A 12,538-nucleotide genomic window follows, 5' to 3' on the forward strand; every position below is an offset into this window, starting at 1 on the left:
ATGAAATGAAGCAACGCCTAGATATTTTACTCGAGTGTTAATACGTGGAATTCTCTGTCAATAGTGCAAAGGAGTTTTGTACTTTGCCACATGTTCGTTGCTGGTTCTGTGAAGTGCTTGTTTGGAACACACTGGTGATGTTTTTCAATGAACGGTGATGTCCTTCCAAATAGAATTAGGCTTTTACATAATTGTTCATATTTTGTCTTTTTTCCCTCCAGGAGTTGGATGTTGTTGTGCAGGTTGGAGTTTGGCAGGTTTTGCAGCAGAACCTGGGCCGTGTTGCTGAGCGGGCTCCCGGAGCTGCCCCGCTCCGGGTTTTGGCACTCGGAGCTCGCTCAGCGAGCCGGGGTTAAAGCAGGCGCCTCCAGGAAACCACAGTTCTGTCCGATCATTAAACAAACGCAGAGCCCGGGATCCCTGGGGCTCGGAAACGCGGGGTGAAGCGTTGAAAGCCATTGGGAGCGGGAGGCGGGTGCTGTGTCCCCAGCCCTGCGTGCCGTGTCCCCCGGTGTCACAGCGCAGGGAGGTGGCGCCAGCAGCCTCGGGCGTCTCCATGCAGCGGAAAACGAGATTCCCAGGTATTTTGTTCTTGCCCTGGGAATCGCGCGGCCCAGCGCTGGTCGCCGGGCTGGAATCCTTCCTTTGGTAAAGAGCGGAAATGAGCGTTGGCTGCCGCTGTAACACCAGATCATTGAACGTGCAGCATCCGTTGCAATCACGGATGCTTCATCACCGATTTAGACCTTTCCTGGGTTTTCCTGTGGATGGAGCTGGGGCAGTTTCTCCAATCTCCATCCCACCAGCTGTTGGGCCCGTGTGGCTCATTCACACGGGTTCACTCTGACCACCACTGTGTTTTCTTCTGTGAAATACCATGGGAACGTGTATGAAGCACCACAACAGCTCAGTAAAAAGGTACGGCCGCCTGAGGGACGCGCCCCTTTCCGGAGCGGCTGGTTTTCAAAGGTAAAGCGAAACACCTTTAGCGCGGCCCCATTCACCCGCAGGCGCAGGTTCTGGCTTTGCAGAGTTCCCGCGGAGGCATCGCTGGCCCTGCGGGGGGGCGCTGGATTCCACCCCTTCGCTTCCAGAATGCGAGGGCAGAAAAGCAAGAGAGGTGTTAAACTGCGCCGATGCCCGTCGCACCGGTACGTTGGGGAACAAGGTGGAAAAATGTCATCCTGCCTGTATATTTTTCTCTCTAGCTCCCGTCTTTAAAAAGAAACACGGGAAACCATCAGTACAGGGACCATCCTCCTGGGTGGTGTTAGTTGAATGAAGGGGAACGAGCAGCGGTGATTCACTCCGCACTGCAACATGCTTTTCTTTTCCACTATTTCTGCACGGAAGCGGCAAATTTAGCAACATGGGAATCTGAACCTAGTTTGTCACAGCGTAACTTCCACTGACATCTTACTGGCAAATATTGTTTTCTTTATTAAAAAAGAAAGGCAGTGAAAATACAGATTTTATTAGTTTGGATAGGAAGTATAGCATCTAACTTTTTAAATGTTGAACTTTCACGGTGGATTCTCTGTGAAGCTGGAGCACTTGTTAAAGATCACGTTCTCAACTTAAACTGGAACTTAAAAGGAACTTCACTGAGTTAAATCAAAATGAGCAGCAGATACACAACGCTGTTACATCCAATTAACAGATACGTGTTTTCTACACAAACTATAAATACAGTCTGTGTAATTTTGATACACACATATGTACTATATGTATGTGTACATGCATATACAAATATATATGTATACTGTGACTGTTAATTGGATGTAATAGCGTTATTTATCTGCTGTATATGCATACGTGCTATTCCACATGCTTGCACCGTATAGAAGTAATTCATACGAAGATATATCCTTAAAAATCCAAGTTTATATAAAACCCGGTAGCAGCAGCGCGGTGATGTGGGGAGTGACCTATGGAAGTGTAAGAAAATGAAGCTCCAGTTGGGTAAAAATTTAACCTTCAAATTTTTCTAAAGTTTCTCTTGAAATGACTTGAGAAGGTGCCCACACCTGTGTATTGGATCTCGCCATTGCTCACAGGGCTCCCGTAATGCCCAGTATCACTGCTTTTCAGGGAGCACCTTCCGTTCCCTTCTCCCTGGGAGACAAAGTGACTTCTGAAATTGTTTTCATGTTGTTTCAAGCCACCTTTACCGCATCTTTCCCCTTCATGTTTTACCGTGTTTCACAGGCTTTAATGTTCTAATCCTTTCTTGCTGCAGGGCTGGAGGAAGGACAAGAGCTCAGCTCCGAGGAGGACGGGGACGGTCGAAGCGCAGCGACTGAGCCGCCTGCCGCTGCTCCCGCCCCGGATCCAGGGCGCGTCCCGGCTGCCGTGCGGGCTCAGACCAGACACCCCCGGCCAGCCCGGGGGCTGAGGTGCTGCTTTCCTGAACCAGGCACACCTGGATGTGGTGTCGGCCACACTTGGGTGTCTTTGCCGTGTTCAGTCACTCAGCTGTCACTCAGTCACTCAGAAGGGCTTGCAGCCGGTGTTGGATTCCTGGGCAGTGCTGAGATAGTTCTTGTTCTGGCTGTGCGGATTTGTCTAATATCTTATGTTACCTTGTCGAGGTTTTGATTGTGGGGTGACAATAAACCCTGGCAGATGTATTTTAACCTCCTCTCCACCCCTTTCCCCTTCAGCCCCTCCCTCTCCCCCTTCCCACTCAGCACAGGCGATCGGGAGAGAAAGAGGACAGAGAAGAGAGACCTGGAAAAATTAAACTTGTTTTACTAATGCTACTAATAAGAATAGAGAAAATAATACAAAATATACAAAACCAATCTTGAAAGTCTCAGCAGCTGCAGAGCCGGCACCTGAAGTCCTGGACTGGACTCTGCAGCCAATCGGAGCTGGATTCAGTCTGTCACTGGCCTCAGTTTGCAGGGATGACTCACAAGGTCCTCTCCGAATGTCGCCATAAGGAAAGAGGGACGAGGTCCTCGTGGTCTCCCACTTTTATATGAAGTATCACGTGAATGGGATGTTATACTCAGTTGGTCAGTTTTTGGTCACCTGTTTCTCGTTGCCCGTCTCACGAGATGTCCATCCATGCTCATCAATAACCTCGCATTCCATTGCTGTGTTACCAAAACATGCATCTGGTTCTCCAGGAAAACGCAGCTGATATGAAGGTTCAGCTGACAGGCAAATTCACTAAAAGTGAAACTTGTTTTTTAACAAACCCAGGACATACACTGATCCTCCAGGGCAGCGTGAGATGGACTCGTTGTGCAGCTTTCCTGGTGGTGTCTTAGGTTTGAGCTGCTGGGCTGGGGAAGGAATGATTGTCCTGAGCTTGGCCTTTGCACGTTCACATCGCAAATACCAACCTCTAAGATCCACTGTGGGGAAAACAGTTTCCGTGGTGCTTTGTTGGTGCACATTCGGGGTTGGAGTGAGGGTGTTGTGCAAGCTGGTCAGATTCAAGGAAGAATAAAAAGGGAAAGGACAGACTTTGTGTTGAACTGGTGAGATTAAGGCAGCCTGACATGATTTGTGAAACGCTCCCACAAAGAATAACCCAGTGACGGTCTCGGTGTGCGGGGAGGGAGGGAAGGCGTCCGTGGCCCAGAGCCAATGGCTGTGCTGTGATCAACAAGGGTGCAATGGTTTTGCTCAGAAAGGCAGCGCTGCTGCGGCAGCTGTGCTGTCAGCACCGGCCTGTCCGTCTGTCCTGACGGGAACCAGCTGGACCAGAAACTCCTTACAACACCTTCACTGTCACACTGTCGGCGCTCACGTCTCTCTGAAAGGTTTTTAAAGTGATGTGATGGAATAGGGCTTCAAAAATAGGTTCGTATTACAACAGGATTTTAAGTATCCAAGTCATAATAGTAATAGTAGTAATAATAAGTCATTGTAAACATAAATAAGATTCCAAAAGTGACTTCTGGATATGGTTTTAGGTGATGGTGTCACTCTAAATGCCCCGATCTCCAACATCTTATACCAACCCTCCCCCATAATCTTATTTGTGCTGTTGGTGTTGGTCTGATTCATGAAGATCAGCCGTACCAGTGGTCACTTTAAACCTGGATCAGTTCTTGGGTCTGTTTTCCATGTTATCCCGCAGGGATACAGACAGCGGCTGTGCTGACGGGGCAGCTGGGCTGTGTGGGTGTGAGGGACAGTTGAATTGCTTCTTATTCAGAATGAGTGTGATCATCAGTCTGTGTTTGTGGCAAAAGTAGATAAAAAACTGCACTGAAAAAATCCAGCCCAAAATATTAAATGAAAATAACAGTCAATGGAGGTGCGGGAGGACTTGTTGGTGCCAAAAGATCCACGTGGAAGATCAGGACAGGAAGGAGTTGGTCACGGTGCTGCAAGGGGGGACAGAGAAATTCCGTTTTCAGCTGAAGTGAGATTTGTGTATTTGACAAAAGAAGAGTGGGGGACGAGAGTGAGCGAACCTGCGAGGGGCCGGCGTGCTCGGGGGTGTAAAACGAGCCCGTGTTCCTGAGTGTTAGCGCGTCATTAGCACTGGGGTTCTGGTATGCAACTTGTCGGTCCAGGTGCTGTCTTAGAATGTCATAATGTCCTGAGCTGGAAGGACCCACAGGATCATCGGTTCCAACTGCTGTCCCTGCACAGGACACCCCACAGGTCACCTCGTGTGTCTGAGGACGGTGTCCAGTCTCTTGTTGAACACTGTCAGGTTGGGCCGTGACACCTCCCTGGGAGCCTGTTCAGTGTCCAGCACCTCTGGGGAAGAACCTTTTCCTCATGTCCCACTGCCCCCCTGGCACATCTGCTGCCGTTCCCTGGGCTCTGTCACTGTCACAGAGCAGAGCTCACCCTGCCCCTCCTGCTCCTGCTGAGGAACCTGCAGCCCATGGGCTCTGCCCTCAGGCTGCTCTGCTCCAGCTGAGCAAACCCAGGGACTGCAGCCGCTGCTCATCTGGCTTCCCCTCCAAACCTTCAGCAGCTTCGTGTTCCTCCTCTGGACACTCTCCAGTAGCTTTGTCTCCTTTTCTCCCGTGTCCCCAGCCCTGCACACAGTGAATGCTGCAGGTGAGGCCGCCCCAGCGCAGGGCAGAGCGGGACAGTCCCCTCCCTTGACTGGCAAATAATGAGCAAATGTGTATTAGGGGAGTGGGGCCTGGGCAGGTACCCCCCATTGGTCTGATCTCTGTGGTACATGGTGTGTTTAATAGACTGGACACTTATCCCTGCAAAGTGCTAAACCAGGGGGGGCCGCGGCAGCTCCTTCCAAGGGGCTGTGCCCTGATCCCGCCAACATATAGCCTAAAAAATCATTCTAGAACCATATGCTTGAAGTTTTGAATAACAGATTTAAAGATACAGAAGTAAATTAAATGGATCAAATATATTTTGTAACAGACTGTCACAGATTTTATCACAGAATCATTGATTTGGTGGGTTTCTTTGGTAAGTTCTTTATTTGTAAATTTTATATAAAATTCAGTAAGTCTCATTTACCTGATTTATATAAAGCATTTGCTATGGTATTGCATAACACTAAGTAAACGTGGGTAATTACAGGAGGTTTTGAGGTGGGAGTTGCGTTCAGGAAACACAATGGCAGGGAAAGCGAAGCAGATTTCCAGCTGCGGGGGACACTGAATTTCTCAGCATTTTGGGTGCATTTTCAGCATGTTGAAGTATCACTGATGTGCTGTGGAATCCTCAGCTGGAAATTGCCGAGAGACGCTGCAGCTCTTCCCGGATTCCCCATCCTGGATTCTTGTGAGTGCGAGGGGAGGTTTTGGAGAGCCCAGAGCAGCGGGCGCAACGCGGTGACACAGGAACCGGAGCCACAGCCCGCGGTGCTGCGGATGTGGACGCTTGTGTGAAGAGCAGGTTTGGGTGTCAGTTGCTGAGGGCCCTGTAGGAGCAGGAGAGTCCATGTGATGAACCACAGCTCTTGGTCGTGACCTACAGAGCATCCCCTGACACAGGCTCTCCAAGGTGCTAACGAGAGCGCTTCATTTACACCTGTGCGGCTGCCACTGCTCTGTAGCCTTTGGCCAGGAGATGCTACTTTATTCTGATTTTCTCCTCTTCTGACCCATTAGGGTCAGGGAACTGCTGGAGAGGGTCCAACGTAGGGCAACAAAGATGCTGAAGGGAGTGGAGCATCTCCCTTATGAGGAAAGGCTGAGGGAGCTGGGGCTCTTTAGTTTGGAGAAGAGGAGCCTGAGGGGTGACCTTATTAATGTTTATAAATATATAAAGGTTGAGTGCCATGAGGATGGAGCCAGGCTCTTCTCATTGGCAAACAATGATAGGACAAGGGGTAATGGGATCAAGCTGGAACACAAGAGGTTCCACTTAAATTTGAGAAAAAACTTCTTCTCAGTAAGGGTGACAGAGCCTGGCCCAGGCTGCCCAGGGGGGTTGTGGAGTCTCCTTCTCTGGAGACATTCAAACCCACCTGGACATGTTCCTGTGCGACCTCACCTGGGCGTTCCTGCTCCAGCAGGGGGATTGGACTGGATGATCTTTTGAGATCCCTTCCAATCCCAAACATACTGTGATACTGTGTGATACTGTGATTAGATAGTATCTGATTTTTTTCCTGTCTTCCAGAGTTGGCGTGTGTGTTGTTACAGCCTCTTCAGTGCTTTGAACTTAATACTTTAGTTCACAGATTGGTTGGTAGTTAAAATAACAAACAGTTGGAGAAAGGAAGCACGTTCCGGGTTATCCCAGCCCGCTAAGCCCGTGTCTACAGCACAACGAACCTGGCCCCGTGTCGGTCCCAGCCTGGGTCTTGCGTGGGCAGGAGGAGCAGCTTCACTGTCGGTTTCTCCGGTGCCATCATCTTTACCGGCTGGCTGCCGAGACGGGCAGCAGCTGCAGCTCAGCCGTGTCCGTCCCACCGGCGCGCTTGATATTCCATGTGCTGAAGAGAAACGGTCACAGCCCCGAGCTGCTGGTGTGTGGGAGGTGGGAAAAGGTCCCGGGGGAGCAGCTGTTGTGTTGGGCAGAGCAGCCTCGGGCTGGGGAAAGGAAGAGGGGACACAGGTTTTTTATCTGCCTATTTATTTCTTGCATCTTTCGCTGGCTGTTTTGTATCTGCCTGTTCATGGGGCTTTGCACCTTTCTGTGTCTCCTCTGGCACCGCTGATGGGGAAGGGGCAGCCGGGAAGCGCCGCGGTCCTGAGGATGCTCAGCGCCGAGCAGGGTGACCTGGCTGGTACTGCTGTGTCCGCCCAGCGGGGACACTTCACATGGCCCCTGCGCACGGAGCGGCTGCTCTTGCCAGCTCCTAAGGGGAGAGGAAGGTTTTAGGATCGCACATTCAGAAGGTGAAATTATTCAGGTCCATAGGTGACAAACACTCTGACCAGTTCCTCGTGTGTGCTTTTTGTACCTGGTTGAAAAAGCAAAGGTGTGAATGAGCACAACGACAAATTTCTGCTGTTGTAACTCTAGTTAGGAGCAAGTGAGTAATTGTTACTTGCAAAGGATGAGTGTTTTATTTCCTCCTTAAGGCTTCGTGTGTAGGAAATGCAAATTGGTGCTCAGGTTGGAAGAAACCGTGATCTTAAAGAGCAGCTAATAACTCTGAATAATAGATGACTGGGTGCAGGTGTCCTCTCAGGAACAACCACCGATACATGAGCCGCAGAAGCTAACAAATAAAGGTCAGAATGGGTGTTTTGTTGGCATTAGGAGGAGAATCATGAGCAATTCTGCCCGGTGAGAGCAACAGACACCTGCCAGGCTGGAGGTGCAGGGGACATTTGTTCTGTCTCCAGCAATTGCAGCCTGTCAAGGCAAATAACTCTTTGGGATGTGGCTTTCAGAGGGCAGACAGATGGCAACATGGAGTTAAGGTGTCGAAAGACGAGAGCATATTGTAGCTGGGGGTCACGGTACTGTTGCTGTGAATCCTTTAGCACCAGAACGTGATTTAAGGTAACGCTTTGCAGATGGTTGAAGACTTCAGGAATATTGAAAGGAAAATGAGGAGAATGGACAAGTACCTCTTGGTTGTGGTTCAGCTCAAAGAAGGACAGAGAGAAGATCTCTGCAGTGCGATGGCTGGTGGGTGAAGCAGCAAGTTTTAGGTCAAGTGTCATGTGTGAACACTGTTTTTCTTTCCTGCCTGTATCAAGCTGTGGTTTGGGTAAGTCCATGTCTCAAAATCAAAGCCAAAATCTGGTTTTACAGAGTTTGAAGGCTCAGCATTCTAAAAATAAATATCTCTGCTCAGACGTGATTTAGACTGGGATTCACGACCATGAGCCAGCACTGGGCCTTGTGGCCAGGAAGCCAATGGGACCTGGGGTGGGTTAGAAGGGGGTGGTCAGTAGGTCAGAGAGGTTCTCCTGCCCCTCTGCTCTGCCCTGGGGAGACCACACCTGGAATCTTGTGTCCAGCTGTGGCCCCTCAGTTCCAGCAGGACAGGGAACTGCTGCAGAGAGTCCAGCGCAGCCACCAAGATGCTGCAGGGAGTGGAGCATCTCCCGTGTGAGGAAAGGCTGAGGGAGCTGGGGCTCTGGAGCTGGACAAGAGGACACTGAGGGGGGACTCATTCCTGGGGATCAATATGGAAAGGGGCAGTGTCAGGAGGATGGAGCCAAGCTCTTCTGGTGATAACCAGGGACAGGACAAGGGGCAATGGGTGCAAACTGGAACACAGGAGGTTCCACTGAAATATGAGAAGCAACTTGTTTGGGGTGAGGGTGGCAGAGCCTGGCCCAGGCTGCCCAGGGGGGTTGTGGAGTCTCCTTCTGTGCAGACATTCCAACCCGCCTGGACACCTTCCTGTGTAACCTCATCTGGGTGTTCCTGCTCCATGGGGGGATTGCACTGGATGAGCTTTCCAGGGCCCTTCAACTCCTGACATTCTGGGACTCTGGGATTTTATTGACTCAAGCAATTAAAAATCTTAGTGCCCACCGGTAAGAGTCTTCAGAAGACAATTCATCTACTTCTAAAATACATGAGATTTAGTGCTCGTGAAGGTGCTGGTCTCTCTGTTGAGTACAGGGGTTTAGTTTGTGTCATTGAAGTGCGATGCGTAACTTGTAGAAGACAAAGGTAAGCGTTGGGTGCACAGCTGAGCGCCGGGACGGCTGCGTGTGCACGGGACTCCTGCGTGGATTATAAAGAGGATTTATCAAGTAGATCTGACCTGTTGTGAAACAGGCTGTAGGTGACACTACAGGCAGAGGTGTTGCTGCTTTTGCTGTCGTACCAGCGCATCTGCGGTGGGATCCGCTGGTGCTGTGGGCAGTAACTGCAGGGTGGCTGGTGAGGAGCTGCTGGAAGGGCTGAGATTGTCTATTCAGCTTTTCCAGAAAGTTTTATTATTGCATCAGGCAAAATGAGAAATTCCTTAAGGAAATAAAGAGGTATTTGAATCAGAAGGGAAGGGGCAACGACAGACACGCTCGGGAGGTGTTTGCTCCCAAAAGGAGCATTCAGTGTAGGTTATGCGCTGCTAATTTAAAGGTAATTAAGCCATGTGTATCGCTTAGAGCTGCACTGGGAATCTGATTTTACAGAGAATCTTGGTGTTTTAATAGATTTAAATAAAGAGTTTCAAAACTCCTGGTGGAATGGAATTTTCAAAACGTTCTTCTGGAAAACTTTAACAGGGTGATTTGGAAACTGATGGTATTTTAAATTTAAAAACCGGGAAGTTCGGGCTCTTTTTCACACCCGTTGCTTTGATTTTTGTTTTGCCATGTGCACTGCCACCTCACTGCACTGCCACCTCACTGCACTGCCACCACACTGCGCTGCCACCTCACTGCACTGCCACCTCACTGCACTGTCACCACACTGCGCTGTCACCACACTGAGCTGCCACCACACTGCACTGTCACCTCACTGCACTGCCACCACACTGCACTGCCACCTCACTGCACTGTCACCACACTGCACTGCCACCACACTGCACTGCCACCACACTGCACTGCCACCTCACTGCACTGTTACCACACTGCACTGCCACCACACTGCACTGCCACCACACTGCACTGCCACCTCACTGCACTGTCACCACACTGCACTGCCACCACACTGCACTGCCACCACACTGCACTGCCACCTCACTGCACTGCCACCTCACTGCACTGCCACCTCACTGCGCTGCCACCTCACTACGCTGCCACCTCACTGCACTGCCACCACACTGCACTGCCACCTCACTGCACTGCCACCACGCTGCACTGCCACCTCACTGCACTGCCACCTCACTGCACTGCCACCACGCTGCACTGCCACCTCACTGCACTGCCACCTCACTGCACTGCCACCTCGCTGCACTGCCACCACGCTGCACTGCCACCTCACTGCACTGCCACCTCACTGCACTGCCACCTCACTGCACTGCCACCACGCTGCACTGCCACCTCACTGCGCTGCCACCATGCTCACGCTATCTATTAATCCTAGAAAGTTGTAAAAATAATATAAAAGCGCAAGTCCCCGATCAAAACTCATCACTTTTATCGATTCAGGTAGGTAAAAATAATTCACGCTCTGCAGGAGTCGCAGCGCGGGGGGAACCTGCGCCCTGAGCTGAACGCGCCGGGATCCCCCGTGTGAAGCTTGAGCTGCAGGGTCCGTTCGATGCAGATTCCTTCAGGCTCCATGTTTATGGTGGATCATGTCCTTGGATTCACCAGAACCACTGGTGAACTTTATTCCCTAACACAACCTCATGTGGCCCAATAGGTGGATTTTCTGCCAGCACTTGGGAGGCGCCACAGAGACTTTTGTGTAACAACCACAGAACCCGTAAGCGTCTTTCACAGGGATTTTAGTTTACAGAAGTATCTTTCTGAGATTTATTTTCCCTTAGTGGAGATAATACTTGTGTAACAACCAAGTTCCTTTCCCCAGGTACTTTCCAACTTTATTAGGATGTTATACCCATAAGCCATAATCTGGGGAACGTTTCTATCACAAGGCCAGCTGAGACTTTTATATTTGTAAGGAAAACAAGGATTTCCAAGGAAGAAACTTGGGTTTGTAGCTTGTGAGCACCGGATTTTGTTGTTTGGTGTGTGTGCCTTGCGCTGCCTATACAGCCTCCCATTGCACGGAAATACAGCAGAAATTGATTTGTGTTTCTATCGCTAGAACGGAGGGCGGCTCGAGGACGGGCTGGTTTAAGCCATCACTGGTGGGACTGGGAGCAGCGCGGCTGGTGAGCTGGTGATCACCCAGAGCCCGGTGCCGCGGCCCCAGCAGCGACCGAGAAACCTGCGGCAGGGACGTTCTGCCCCGTCTCGTGTTGCAGGGTCACGATTCTGTGCTGTCGTGTCCAGAGCTCATAATGAGAGGGGAATAGATGGGAAAAGCTGGATTCATCTCGGCTGCCCTCGGTGCTGGTTCCTGTGCTGGGGGTTGGGCTCCCCCGGGGCAGCCGGTGCAGGACGTGAGGACCTGGCACCGTCACCACCCTGGAACGGAGATGTCCAAATAGGGCTGAGAAATGACCCTTTTAATCTTGTCCATTGTCAACGGCTGCCGTGGAACAACATGCTTCAAAAGCGTCTGTTTCCCTGTGTGTAGTTTGGGGATGCAGGTGGGGACAGACTTGAGCAGGGCCTGTTGTGATAGGACAAGGGGTGACGGTTTAAACTAAAGGAGGGAGATTCAGGCTGGACATGAGGAAGGAATTGTTGCCCTGAGGCTGGTGAGAGCCTGGCCCAGGTTGGCCAGAGAGGGGGTGGATGAACCATCCCTGAGACATCCCAGGCCAGGCTGGACGGGGCTCTGAGCACCCTGAGCTGGTGAAGATGTCCCTATCATGGCAGGGGGGCACTGGGGGGCTGGGAAGGTCCTTCAACCCAAACCATTCTGTGATTCTGTGATTCTGTACCTGGTGCAGACGTGCAGGAGCGAGGGGCGATGGTGCTCGTGTCCCTGCCCCAGCGCCGGAACCTGCAGGAGCCTCCCTGGGCGGGTTTGTGTGCGCGAGCTGCTCCCGGTACAGACACAGCCTGTGGTTGTTGGACCAGCCCGGGGCGCTGGACCCCGATGTATAGGACACATCCCGCAGGTACCGAGCGTCAGGGGGCGGCACGGCCCGGGGTGCTGCACAGATCTGAAATGGGATTGTTCTTTTTACAAATGACAGAACTGCTCCCCACGGTTGGCCGAGAGTGCTGAAGGAGCTATAAAAACCAAGCAGGGAGGAAAGGGTAAGAAAGGCCGAAGTTAACCACAGCACCTCAACCTTCCCGTGGCTGTGATTCTGATTCTTTGAAGGCTTTTTGAAGTTAATAGGGAGAAGGAGACTAGTTCTTGTGCAGGCGCTGGTTTATGATGTTTAATAACTTCTGCTGTTCATTTGGCAAAAGTGCAATTAACATTTTCTTCTACATTGGAAAATATTTTAGAACACCCGACTCCAGCGTGAAAGATTATGCACAGCAGTTTTTTCTGAATGTGCAGCTGAAGAACGGTGATGTTAGCAGGAGCTTAAGCTGCTTCCACGACTTAACGCTGTGGCCGCAAAGACAAAGCAACAGGGAGGAAGGGGGTGAGATGGCGTTTGGAGAGAGAAATGAATTCAGCAACA

The sequence above is a fragment of the Nesoenas mayeri genome (genome assembly GCF_963082525.1).
Source record: "Nesoenas mayeri genome assembly, chromosome: 25".
Taxonomy (NCBI): Eukaryota; Metazoa; Chordata; class Aves; order Columbiformes; family Columbidae; genus Nesoenas; species Nesoenas mayeri.